Source organism: Chenopodium album, chromosome 14 (genome assembly GCF_948465745.1).
Source record: "Chenopodium album chromosome 14, dcCheAlbu1.1, whole genome shotgun sequence".
Taxonomy (NCBI): domain Eukaryota; kingdom Viridiplantae; phylum Streptophyta; class Magnoliopsida; order Caryophyllales; family Amaranthaceae; genus Chenopodium; species Chenopodium album.
In genome coordinates this window covers 32613041-32627252 of record NC_137847.1, presented here as the reverse complement: position 1 = coordinate 32627252, position 14212 = coordinate 32613041, and the positions used below count along the sequence as shown (strand labels likewise).

The 14212-nt window shown below is 37.6% G+C and overlaps 1 non-coding gene across 1 annotated transcript; it reads right to left on the bottom strand.

Annotated features, from left to right (window-relative positions):
* Window positions 1–13403: 13403 nt before the first annotated feature.
* On the bottom strand, window positions 13404–13509 carry LOC145580565 (small nucleolar RNA R71). The gene has a single exon (XR_014099582.1). It is a non-coding gene; the product is annotated as a small nucleolar RNA R71 (small nucleolar RNA).
* Between the last annotated feature and the right edge of the window lie 703 nt (window positions 13510–14212).

Genomic DNA, 14212 nt, shown 5'->3' with positions numbered 1-14212 from the left:
CAACATATTTTACATGAGCGGCACATGGATCCTTGACTATTGTATGCTTTATCTAGAATTTTACTTTCATCTCCATAGATCGCGACCAAGCCATTTAGGAAGGCCAAAGGCATCTTTTTGGGGTGGTAATTTTTCCTTTTGTAGGATTGTTTTTTTTTTTTTAGTTTGGGTTTTCATTTGCTTTCCTGCTAACCATTTGAGCCATAAACCTTCTTTTCAAGTCATATCTTTAGATTTTGAGCCTTTTGTTTCATTCTTGTTCCCATCATTGGTTTTTGTGAAACATTTGGTCTCTATTGTTGGAGTTTTGGTGTATGAAATGGATTGTTTGGTTCTTATAATGAAAGCATGTTTGTGTTGTAAATATTTTGTGAATACAAAGCAAATGCAAAGTTGAAAAGGCCGTTTATAGTTAAAAGAGGCAAGGATATGAAATAATGTGAAAATTGAAAAAAAAAATGAGAAAAAGCAAAACACATTCAAAAGCTTTGGCAAAAATTGAAAAAAGTGAAAAATGAAAATTTCAAAAAATATTTTGATGTAAGTGTCTTTCTCCCTATCTTAAGCATTGAAGACAATGCTTTGTTCAAGCTTGGGGGGAAGCGTTCTTACGCTTTTTGTATATATGTTTGTGACTTTTGCTTTGAATAAGCTTGGGGGTGTTGGTGTTTTTGTTTGGTGATTACTTGGTTTTGGTGTTGAGATTTGGCCAATCTTTGCTTCACAATTTAGGTATACCACCAAATTTCAAATTTTAACCTACCCTCACCCTTTTCGCCCATACATTACAACCCTTTCCAAGACCTTTTGACCTTTGTGGTTGAGTCACAAGTCGGTGGAGGGAGATGTAGGTCAAGATTATGGAGCGGTATACAATAGTTGAGATGTCGAGTAGCCTCAAATCTCTTTCTTTTTCCGGTTCCTTTGAGGAATCATTGAGATGCTCGCTAAAGGTAGATTTGAAGCTAATTGGGAGAATGTGCTAAAAAATGTTTTGAGATAAAAGTGAATTGTGTCTTGATAGTTCTCTATGCTTAGCATGTTCTATGTTTCAATCAACCTTAGATATCTCGGAACGTGCCTACCCTTGTTTGTTTAGAAAGCTTGGTATCTACTTGTGTTTTGTCTATTTGCAAAATTCCATTGTAAGAGCAATTTTTCTTCCTTTTGGTTTTAAGTTTCTCTTTTCTCCTTTTTTGTGCTTTGCCTCATTTTACTTAAGAGTTATGGGTTAATCTCTTAGGAAACCGTTACGAGAGCATTACTCGTCCTCTAGAGCGATCTAGGAGTTTAAATGGCTTGTCTTTGGTAGCTAAAATTGACCGTGATTCCTACGAAAGTGAGTTAGTGTACATTCTCATCTTCTCTAGTTTTCTTGTTTACTTTGCTTAAATAATGTCATCATCTTTCCTTGGGTTTGATCTTGTTTTGCTCGAGGACGAGCAAAAGTCTAGCTTGGGGGAATTTAATGAGCGTCATTTATGGCGCTCAATAGAGTAGCTTTTAAATCCTTTTTCTATAATTTCTTGCTTTGTTTTCATATAATCTTTCTAGTTTTCTTTTATTTTCCATCTTTATAACTCATTTTGGTTTTTTGTTCACTTTTATGAGTTTTTCATGATTTTTGTTCTTATTTAGCTGTTTTAGTTTAGTTTCTATTCATTTTGCTTTCTCTCTTACTTTTACTTGAATTTTTGTTAGTGAAGTTTCAAAGTTTTATTTGTTGCGCTCTCACGGTTGCGCCCTCATTGATTCTACGTTGAAGACAAGTTAGCTGACATATTGGAAGCTGACATGTTAGCTAAACAAAGGGAAATATATTGGAAGTTGACATGTTAGCTAGTAAGTGCTGAGAAAAAACAGGACAAAAAAGTCACAAAACCATTTGGTTGGATTCAGGTTCTTTAGGAAAAGTATTATATTCATTCTCCCTTAAAAACTCAAGAGCTATTTCTTCTGCAATAACTGAATCCCCAGATCTCATTATATTGATGATCTATTCTATGAACATTATCAGAGCGGCTCACAATATCTAAAGCTGCCTCGATCTTTGCTCTTGGTTCAAGTCTATACATATACATATATGACATTCAATGGCAAGCAGACGTTGTAATGTTAATTACTTCCCATACTGATGAAACAGTGCTGGTAAGGTCACGTGCATAGGCCAATAGCATAATATTGTGATGAAGAAACCCAAAACAGGCAAACAACAAGGGAATAAGAAGGCTAAACAGCAGGAAGCAGCAACAGCTAGCAAATAGAAAATAGCAACAACAGCACAACAACATTATTAAGCAGCAACAATAACGAGGTGGAGCGACAACAGTGTGGTAGCATCCTACAGCAACAAGAACTTTGTTATAATTTTGATGCTATTGGTGTTTAGAAGAAACAAGGGATTTTTTAGAATTACCATTGAAAAAATGTATAAAATGGTAGAGATGCATTCCCAGGACAATACATGGGATATTTCATTCATATACCACACAATTCATTTTTATGTCCCACTGATCTAGCTCAAATTGAGTCATAAACTCGCAAGTATACAAATAGCAAATTCAGAAGATAAAATACAAGGAAAATAAAGAGCTAGAGAGAGTTAAAATGATAACATGTACATCTATAAAATAGTTATAGCACAATCTGATGACTATAAATTATATGCTAAATATCACGATTCAAGCACACGACAAAATACGAAACACAAGTGAGATAGACTATGGATAAAAGGACCATCATTAGATGGATAATAGACCAAGGTCAGCTAAAGATAGAAAAAAATGACAATGCTGAAGCTAATTTTGCTTAACTCTTAGACAACACAAGCACATGTAGACAAAACGGAAATCATTCTAAGATCACCATGATACTAGACACGTAAAGGCTTCATGTAAATGATAAGGAATACATATTCAACTTCATGAAATAGAGAGCTTGCACCCATAAAGTACTATACAATAATAAGAAAATCATACCAACAACAAGACGATGCTTGAGTCCTTTTAAAACTATTAGGATAAATACCTGAGAAAATACAATTAGAGATAGAGGACTACATTGTAGCAACTAGAAACTGCTATCTATAGAATTCTCCCCTCTAACCTTGCACCACAAACTATTACTTAAAAAAAAATATATCTAGAGTACATATCCAACATGAATTTAACCACTAAATCATACATCGTAACAACTGCTAGCAATGGATCCTTAGAAGCATAGTTTACTTAGTTGCAGATTATGTAAACCAAAAACTTATGGTTGACAATATACATAAATAAATACCTTAGACTTATACAATTTAACCCTCTGTGACTTGAACAAAAGAAAAGGCAATTCAAGATGATAAAAGACATTGTTCAAGCAACAAGAACTAGTAGAACAGAAATTTTGAAATTGATTTATGCATTTAAATTGTTACGAAGAGAATATTAAAAAGTTTTTGTAGCATAAATTGCAACTTAGTGGAGTACTGGAATATTTTTGTTCTAAATGAAGTATTTTTTTGCAATGATACCATACTACTTCATTTATTCTAAGTCCAAAAAACATAAAAAATATCATCAGCTTAAGCCATTGCAACTATTCTATTTGAAAATGTAATCACTAAGAATATTCAAGAATTTATACATCGCAAGTTACACACAATCTAGGGTTAATATCGCAAATTGAACTAATAAATAATCAAATCCCAAAAGAAACATGATAATCAAATAAAACCATCATGAGGAACAGAGTGCAAACCTGAGAGGAAAATTGAATCAGGGGCTTATTAAAATTGGAATTTCAACATAAAGGATTAGATCTGATCGAAATTAGGGTCTCCTTTCATATTATTTAGCCAAAAGCCCCTAAAAATTAAGAATTCAAAACAAATAGCCATAACAATAATACAATTGAAACAAAATCTGAAATAAATTTGAAGAAAATACCTTTATTTCTTTCAGATTTTGAAGAAATTGAAAATACAAGATCAAGTTTTTTAATTGCCGATAATAGATTTGATAGAAAAGTGGAATCTTTCGGTAGAGTTATAGTGTGAAATGTTTACAAGACATGAAGTTAGGGTTTGAGAATGAACTGGAGAGAGCATGAAAGATTAGTGGAGGCGGTTTCTCAATTTTCCCTAAAAGTTGATATCGAGGACAGCATGTACGGGTCACGTGGCATTAAAGTGATACCTGCACGCTATTTTACGTCAAGGGATTATTTTGACGTGAATAAGTGTCGACAAAACAGGCGCCCAAAATTTTCAGACTAACGTTTGTTGATAGCGTCGAGGTAATAGTGTGAGATTTAACGCCTTTTGTAGTAGTTATGTAGTAATTAGTGCTTAGTGATTGGATCAATTTTTCACATAATTGCAAATCAATTGCTTTAAGTGTGAAAAGTTTGTGTTTTTTAGGCTCTTAAGTATTAAAGATCTAACCTTTAATTATTTTAGTTGGTTGGAACTTTATATTACTAAGTTCCTTGATTGTTTATTGAACTTCATTCTTGATTTAATCATTCATTAAGTTGATTAAAATCATAAAGTTTCAAACTTCTAATTGAAATTTAATTAATCTTCATATTGGAAGATGTAATTTTTCGAAGATTCACAAATTAAAGTTGGAATTTTTTCATTGAATATTTATGTTCATTATTCCAACTAGCTTTAAATTTTATCAAATCACATGATTAATTTATGTTGGTTAAATTAATAGTGAGAATAGCCCTTCATTTTTATAGCATCAAGTTGAACCAAATTTTATTTAAAGAATAGTTCTTGGATTAATTTGGTTTATGCACTTAAATGAATTTTATTTAGTTGGACTTGTTATAATTTTTCATTTTGCTAAAATGTTGATTCTAAAATCAATTTAGAATTAATTTTATGTCACACAAAAATCGAGAGATAAACCCGAAAGCATGAGCACGTAAATCGAAGCACAATAGCCCCAAGCATGCTCTCTGCCAGCTGGGCTACTTGCGCAGCCCGCATGTGGCTGTCGAGGTTGCTGGATGCTGCCTCGTGCGTACACGTGTGCGCCATGTGGCAGCGAGCTGGTGCGGTGCTTGATGCGCGCAGGCAGGCATGTGCGAGGGCTGTGCGGGCTGAGGCTGCTAGCCATCATGAGCCCAGCACAACAGCAAGACCAGTGCGAGCAGCAGCATCACACCATGCCGAGGCTTAGTGCGCTTAGTGCTTAGCAAACCAAGCCTTCTTGTTTGGTGCTAGGCACACAGTCATGAATGGGTTATGTAATTTTGCGTTTTATTGCCGATTTAATTATTTTATATTTGTTTATTTAATTTATTTAATTTTTGGAGGCTAGGCCTCGGTTTTGAGCGGCACTTGCAAATTTTGATTTGTCAAAAATTTAGGGTTTACCGGCATAATTAATCGGATTAATTAAGTTGGATGCGGAATTTTGATAGGAATTATGTCCATCGAACAAGTGTATTATTCCGATAGAGGGTTTGGAATTATTAGAAAGCTAATTATTCAATGAGTTCAGGTGATCGGAAAGCCTAGTTGGAGGTCGCTGCCGATCAGTAATATTAATTTATAATTAATATTAAAGCTTAATCTTGACTAAACCCTTCGGGTCACATCCAAGCAACAAATGATTCGTCACGACGAATTAATCCAAATGGAATTAATGAGTCGCTCGAGTATTATGAACATTGACATCGAATATCGAGCTAGGAGTGTCGAGACCGAGCGTCGCAAGTAAAGTCAAATGAATAAAACGACAAGACGGTAAAAATCAAATAATCAACAAATTACCAAAATACCCCTAGCATCAGAATGCCCCAAGAAAACCGAGTGCTAGGGGCATGGCATGCTGGCAAGCAAGCAATTCTAGCAGCACCAGACGCACATAGGCGTACCAGCAACCCGCACCATGTGCGTGGCTTGCTGCGCGCATGTGCTGGCTGATGCACTGGCCAGCAAGCTGTGGTGCGCAAGTGCCCGCACAGCAACACCTAGCAGCCCGCATCAAAGCGTGGCTTGCTGAGGTAGGCTGGCAGGCCTTGCGGCCAGAAGCCTACACATACACGCGTGAACGGGCAGGCCCAGCCGAGCATAAGGCCTCCAGCTGGGAGCGCCTTGGTGCCTTAGGCTGGGCGCCGCATGGCGCTGTGTGATACGCTCCGGGTGAGGGGAGTGCAACGCGGTTTGGGATGCTTAGGGGGCAAGGCTTTAGTCCCCACACCCTTGTGGTCCTCACCTACCCTCTCCCTCCTTGTTGCTACTTGTTGATTAATTATTGCTTTGCTATTTTTCTTTTGTTTTTGAATTAAAAATAAAATGGAAAAATGATTTTTACCAACTCTCCCACAATTATGGGAGAGTGGAATGTTTGTCGGAATTCTCTATAAATACCCATGTATTGGGATTTGAGAATTCTACTTGAGTTGAACTCAATAAGGCATTTCCAAAGAGAGAAAACCTTTAAGCACTATTGAAATTCGGTTAAATTATGACCGTTTTTCTAAGACCGACATTAAATCGGTGGCAAAATATGAAATCTACGACCGTTTTTATGCGGTCGATGTTTTACGACCGTCTTCAAAGCGGTCATAGATTTGCGACCGACTTTGAGCTATTAAACAATCGGTTTGATATTTAAACATTTTTTTTAAATAAAATAAGTGTGCCAAATAATTTTAAATAAAAATAAATCTGTTACGACCGCTTTCAACGGTCACAAAATTGCGACCGATTAAGAATTAGTCGTAATTCTACGACTGCTTTTATCGATCGCAAAATATATATATTTTTAAAGTAAATAGGCTATAAAAAAGTTGGCAAACTCACCTTACCCTAATTTAACTCTACTCACGCCGCTCCTCTCTCCCTCACTCTCTCCCTCTTTCTCTCTCTCTCTCTCTCTCTCCTCTTTCCTTTCATCTCTTTCCTTCTCCTCTCTTTTGTTTCCCTTCTTTTCATCTCCTTATCCATTTGTTCTTTTTTTTACTAGTGATTGCATCTCCATTTTAGTTCGTCTCACGCCGCTCCATTGTTGTCTTCTTTTTCTTCTTCATTCTTTCTAGATCTAGAGTGTTGTTGTTCGAATTTTCGTCAACAAAATGGTGTTCAGATTTACTTCAACATCCGAATTATTGTTTTCATGGTCAAATTCTACCATAAAATTTTCAGATCTGGAGTTTATATCGTTGAATTTGACCATTTAAACCCAAAGAGGAAGAATTATTGTGATAAGTATGTTGATGTTACGAAAATATTGTTTGTTTTTTTTAATTTCGATTTCTGTAGTTTTTTTTCGATTTTTTATCGGATTTAAATTTGATATTTGAGATTTTTGTTAAATTTTGTTCAAATTTTATTTTCGAAATTTTGGTATTATATTCGTTTGATATTTAGGTCGATTTTTTAGGTTTAATTTTGAGGGTTTTTTTTTCTTTTTTTTTTGTTTACTTTTTTGGTTATCATTTATGTTAGTTTAATTTATGGGTTGAATTTTTGGTCGAATTTTGGGTGTAATATTGTGGGTTTAATTTATGTTAGTTTAATTTATGGGACCAATCATCTAGAACCGGCTAAACCTAGTTTGGGTTAGCCGGGACTTATGCAAAGTCACAACCTCCGGGCCTCTTATGGTCGTAAGAGGTCGGAGAGGTCCTCCTAATCGCATGGGGGGGGGGGGCACATGGGGCCCCTCCCAATAGGGATAACACAAACTAGGTCCATGGGCCGGGTCATATAAGACCCATTGAGGTATGGGTCCCTTATGGACCGGGAGGTAGGGATAGTTTACATAAGGCTCAATCTCCCCCCTCATGACATGCGTATCATATACTTGCCTAGCATGGTAATCATAGCCTAATACAAAGTCATTCCCTAAAGGTGAAGAATTCAAAACATTAGCAATGGAATCGATCTTTGCATGCAAATAGACAAGTCACAATTAGAAAAAGAGGATGAAGAAGAGGGGATCAATGGTATACCTCCCCAAGACACCGGGGGCAACTCTGGAGGGAGAGTATGAATAGGAACACAAGGATTGACACGGAGATTGGGCGAGGGGCTCTCTTGAGAGAGGGGTCAACGGGCCACTTGTTGGGCCGCCAAGGGAGAGGGGTGTCGATGCACTGAGCGGTGGCCTCCAAGTGAAGGATGGGGCACTAATCGGTCGTCCGAGAAACCTTCCAAATGAACAAGTCCTCTTTAGTAGTCCGCTCCAAAAACTTTTGGTTGATCAAAGCATATATGTTGAGGAGTTCAGAGGGGGACTTCTCTTAACGATCCCTAATGGGCTCAAGGGACAAGATCATCTTCTCATACTTCTTTTTGAGAGAAAGAGCAAAGATGTTGATCAAACCACCCATTTGATGCTCCCCGAGAGGAATACACCATCGCGAATGTTGATGAACCGATCTATCAACCGAGTCCCATAATCAATGACCCCAATATCATTGGAAGGATAATCCGCTAGCCACAACCAACTAAGTTCTTCTCTCGAAATTGCACCAAGAGACTCCTTTGAGAAAAAGGCAATAAGTGAGCAACCGATTAAAGTATCTCAAAGCCGGGTGAATTATCGAGGCTGCCTTAGAGTATTGAGGTTAGTAAGAATCCTCAGCTGAGATGTGCCGCCACCATCGGCACTCAACATAACCATGATTGTTTTGCAACACTCAAAAGCCGGGTAGATATACTCGGAATCTTCCGAAGGGGTGGGACGCTTGAAAATCTCATTTAAGAAGTAGAGAGGGATGGAATGGTCATTGTTAAACAATTGGAACGTCAATGAGCAAATAGTGTCAACATCCACTTTTTCTTCATGTAATTCAAGAGAGGAGATGAACTCGAAGGTGAGGCGAGCATAAGTCAGAGCATTCAAGCTAATAAAGTCCTCCAACCCAAGATTCCAGGCCAATCTCCTCACATCTTCATCAATACCAAGCTTTGAAGTCGTTGAACGATCATAGAATCTTGTTGATAGAAGCTTTCGAGAAGAGAGCCGGACAAAGTTATCCCAATGCTCGCTCTTTGCAAATTCAATACCGTAGGTCTCACTCACATTAGGTGGTGGTGGCACCACCTCACGTGAATTAGAGCCACGAGCTTGTTTGGGACGACGAAGGGGAGACATCTACACAAACAAACCAAGACAAAATGTCAAAGGTATGGAAGAGATGGTGGTCACAGCAAGTTGCATAACAAAAATCAATGAATGCACAACAATCATTGAGCTAGAATGAATAATAAGTCACATAGAAATTATGTAAACACATTCAAATCATAATTTAACCAAGGATTAACAAACCAATTAAGAACAAAGAGTGACTAACAACATCATACAAAGAGGGTGAGCAACATTCATGAGCCTTATGACCACATCAAAGAGATGAAGACCAACAATGGTGATAGTAAAATAATCAAGCAAAATCATAGCATCACAAGGTCATAAATTCACCAATAATCATCATAAATGCAAAATTTGGGGTTATAAAATAGGGAAATTTGAATCACCATTAAAGTGTACATCATAACATTCAAATTCAACTACACAAAACAAGGTGTGAAATGAAATTCAATTGAAAAAGATAATTCATACCTTGAGTTATGGTTTAATTCAAATGAAATGGAGAACTAAGCACAACTTTAAGCAAGTAACCACAATTTTGCAAGTTTCAAAAACCCCAATAACCAATACCTAAATTCTCAACTTTGGAAAGAGAAAACCAATTCAAAGCATAAAAGTGAGAATTTGAAGTAATTATCAACTACGAAAATTGAAAAATGATGATTTTATGATGAAATATAGCAGCCAAAATAGAGAGAATGCTTGAACATTACTAAGAAAATTTGAAGCAAAATGAAATAGGAGAGAGAGAAAAGAGAAAGGAGTGGTTTAAGGGAAACGCAGCAGAGGTGCGCGCCCGCGCCAGTGACGCGCGCGGCCGCTCCTTTCTGGGTTGCTTATGCTTGAACAATTTTTTGTGCACACACCGGTGCACACAACATCCATGATGATGATTTACACGAACATAGATAGTTTCAAAACCCATTTTCAGTGGGTTCAACATCCACAATTCATGTGCCCACCAACTTGAACCCACCAAAAGATGATGAATCCATTGAAGAAATTTCCACAACTCCATTAGGAAAGACTTCTTGCACCATGGAAGGACCACTCCATCTAGACATGAGCTTTCCGGGAAACAACTTAATCTTAGAATTGTAGATGAGAACCTTGTCACCAACACAAAACTCCTTTTTTTCGATAAGCTTGTCATGAGCTTCCTTAGAACGCGCTTTGTAGGTGCTAGCACAATCATATACATCAAGGCGAAGCACCTCTAACTTATTAAGATCTAACCACCGTTGCTCTCCCGCACTTGCTAAATCAAAGTTAATTTTCTTGATTTCCCAAAGAGCACGGTGTTCAAGTTCCACTGGAAGATGGCAAGACTTGCCATGGACAAGACGATATGGGGTGGTGCTAATAGGGGTCTTAAATGTCGTTCGATATGCCTACAAGGCATCAAAAAGTTTGTCCGCCCAATCTTTTCTATTTCTAGCAACCGTCTTCTCAAGAATAAACTTGAGTTGACGATTTGACACCTCAACTTGACCACTTGTTTGAGGGTGATAAGGAAGACAAAAAATTTGATGAACCCCATGCTTCATCAACATCTTCCGATAAGCATTATGCACAAAATGTGAGCCATTGTCACTAATCACCGCCTTGGGAACACCGAACCTTGGGAAAATGATCTTCTTAAACAATTTCATCACCACCTTATGGTCATTTGTTGGGGAGGCAATGGCCTCAACCCATTTTGATAGATAATCCACCGCCATAAGAATGTATTGGTTCCCATAAGAAGAAGGAAACAATCCCATAAAATCAATTCCGCAAACATTAAATACTTCAAACTCAAGAATGGGTTGTTGAGGCATTTCATTGCGCTTTGAGATGTTCCCGGTACATTGACATCGATCACATGTCTTAACAAAACCCCATGTATCCTTGAAGGGATGAGGTCACCACAAACCACTTTGAAGAATCTTAGTGGCGGTTTTAGAAACACCTATATGACCATCACTAGGATCTAAATGGCACATTTTCAACACACTTGGCACCTCCTCATTAGGAACACAACGTCTAAGCAAGTCATCGATTCCTCTTTTGTACAAGATGGGATCATCCCACAAATAATGCCTAGCCTCTCTCTTGAGCTTCTTCTTTTGTTTTTTGGAGAATAAAGGCGAAAACTCCCCACATGCAAGATAGTTTACTGATGAGCGTCATTTCTGGCGCTCAAAAGAATAAGATTTAGGTTCATTTTCTTTACTTTCTTTCATCATTTTCATATAATTCTTTTAGTTTTATTTGATTTTCCATTTTTTATAATTCACTTTAGTTCTCGATTGATTTTTACGAGTTTTTCATATTTTTAGTTGATAATTCATAATTTTAGTGTTAGTTTTACCTTGCTACGCTTCCTCTCTTTGTTTTATTTGTGTTTTGTAGGTGAATAATCAAGTCAATTTGCTCATTTTGGGACTGCCATGTTCGCGGGCATCATCTCGAGTGCACTGATGATGGGGATGCTCGAGAGCGCGGAGTTTGATCAAGCAAGCAAAGGAGCCAAAGACTATGCATCACACAGGGGTGCGCGCGCGTGGCGTAGGGGTGCGTGCGCGCAGACCCAGCTGTGCGCGCGTGCGGCTGGGTTGTGCGTGCGCACGGCCTGTGCGGCCCTCTTCGCTTGATTTTTCTTATTTATAGCTTTTGACCTTCTTTTTGAAGGACGACTTAACTTGGTACTAGAGAGTGAATTTTTCCAGAAATAGTAGAGAGAGAAAGTAGAGAGTGAAGCTTAAGATTTACTTGTTTGTACTTGAATTGGATCTTAGATTTCAATTTAATTTTGAAATTCCTTCTTCAATTCAATGAATGTTTGTAAGAATTCTTTCCCTTGATTTAATTTTAATGCGATTCCTTCTAGTTTCTTGGATTTTGATTGAGATTACATTCCTTGTTTTAGAAATTGTTGATTGATTGATTTTCTTTTGATTTAGCTTTAAATGAATATGAATTTGATTGAATTTTTCTTGTTTCTTAATTTCACCATGTTTAGTGAGTAGATTAGTTGCTAGGGAGAAGGGGAAGCATGCTTGATTGATGATTTTTGCTAGTTGATGATGCTAAATTGATTTGAATGGTGAAATTAAATTGGTTGACATATTTGTGCATGTGATTAATTAGATTAGGAGTGATCAACCTATAAGATTAATCTAGATTGCATTGCAAATTTCAATGACATGAACCCTTGATTTGAGAATTGCTTTAATTGATTGAATTTGATTGTGATTTTCCTAGCTAGCCATTCATAGTGATCCCTAGCTTGGCTTATAGGAGATAGCCCTTGAATTCCTTTGATTGCAACTATTGTTTGTCCTTTGCAATGTTTGAATTGATTGAGTGATTCTTCAATTAGCATAATCATTGAGCTTGCATGTGGAACCTATATCCCTAGTGTTTAGTATATTGATTTTCTCGATTCATCTAGATTTCTTGATACCTTAGTTACCAACCGCATCTTCCCACAAACTTCGAAGTAGCTTGACCTAGGCTATAGCTTACACCTATTCATTCCCTTAGGTTCGACCCTTGACTTACTATATACTCGTATTAGGTTGGTCGAGTGTTTATAAATTTTCTTTGGCTCTAGGAAAGGGTAGAGAACGACCTACATTTTCCTCGTGTCAAAAATGGCGCCGTTGCCGGGGAATGATATTGGTGCTTTGTTATAGTTGTCGAGTCTATTTCACCATTAATTGAAAATACAAAAAGATTTTCTTTAAGGCTACATTTGTAGCCGTGCTACTAACCATTTCTTTTGAGATTTTATGCATAGAGCACGTGATCATTCACTAGTGCCATTTGATCCAGATATTGAGAGAACTATTGCAAGGTTGAGGAGTGCTAGACGATCTTTGAGCCCTAGCATTTCAAGTGAAGAAGAGCCACATCAAGAAGAACAAGCAAGAATGGGAGAAAATTCGAGAGTGGCATTGAAAGAATTGTGGATTCCCGGTGCATATAGATTTGAGAGTGGGATTGCTCCACCTACAACACCGGAAAATGATTTTGAAATAAGACCGGCAATGATCACTTTGATAGAGAGGCGAAAATTTAGTGGGGCCAAGCATGAAAGCCCACTAAACCATCTCAAGGAGTTCGAGAAGTATTGCAATACTATCAAGGTGAACGGAATTTCCCAAGAATTCATCTGCCTCAAGCTCTTTCCCTTTTCTCTCATAGGTCGTGCTTTAGAATGGCTAGACAAGGAGGTAAAGCCGAATTCTCTAAGGACATGGGACGAGGTCACCAAGGAATTTCTATCCCGTTTCTATCCTCAAAAGAAAATGGCGGAAGCTAGAGCTTTGATTCAAGGTTTCAAGCAAAAGCCAAATGAGAGCCTCTATGAAGCATGGGAGAGATACAAGGAGTATCAAAGAGAATGTCCTCATCACAGAATTCCAACCTATCAAATCATTCAAATCTTCTATGGAGGTCTTAGCCCTCAAGGAAAATCATGTTTAGATGGAGGAGCCGGAGGTCCTATCATGAACAAAATGGAAGAGGAAGTGGTGGACATAATTGAGGATGTAGTGAGGTATTATAGAGATTGGCAAGATGGAGAAAGAGAGTCAACTAGCAAGAGTAACTCTTCGGTGTACTCGGTTGATCATCTAAATGCAATCAACAATCTATCCTCTCAAATGACAAACTTGGGGAAGGAGATGTCCGCTATCAAGGCAAAGTTGGAAAGTGCCACCTACTAAGTTTCAAGTCTTCCCTCCCAAACTAAGGGGAGAGGTACGTCTTCTAATTCTCAACCCCTTCCTTCTTCTAGTAACATGCCTAGTGGATGCTTGTTTTGTGATGATTGTGGGTCGTATGAGCATGATGTTTCTAGTTGCCCGCATGCATGTATGGATGTTTGTGATGATCAAGATGGAAATGTGAATGAGCATGTGAACTATGTGTCAAATAATCATGATTCTAGGTTTGAGAATCAAAGAGGTCAATGGAATAGGAATTACAACAATCATGGCAATTTTGACAACTATAACCAAGGTGGTGGTTATAGGAACCAAGGGAACCAAGGTTCTCGAGGTAACTATAACAATCAAGGTTATAGTAGCCAAAATCAAAACTAAAATTATGGTAATCGAAAC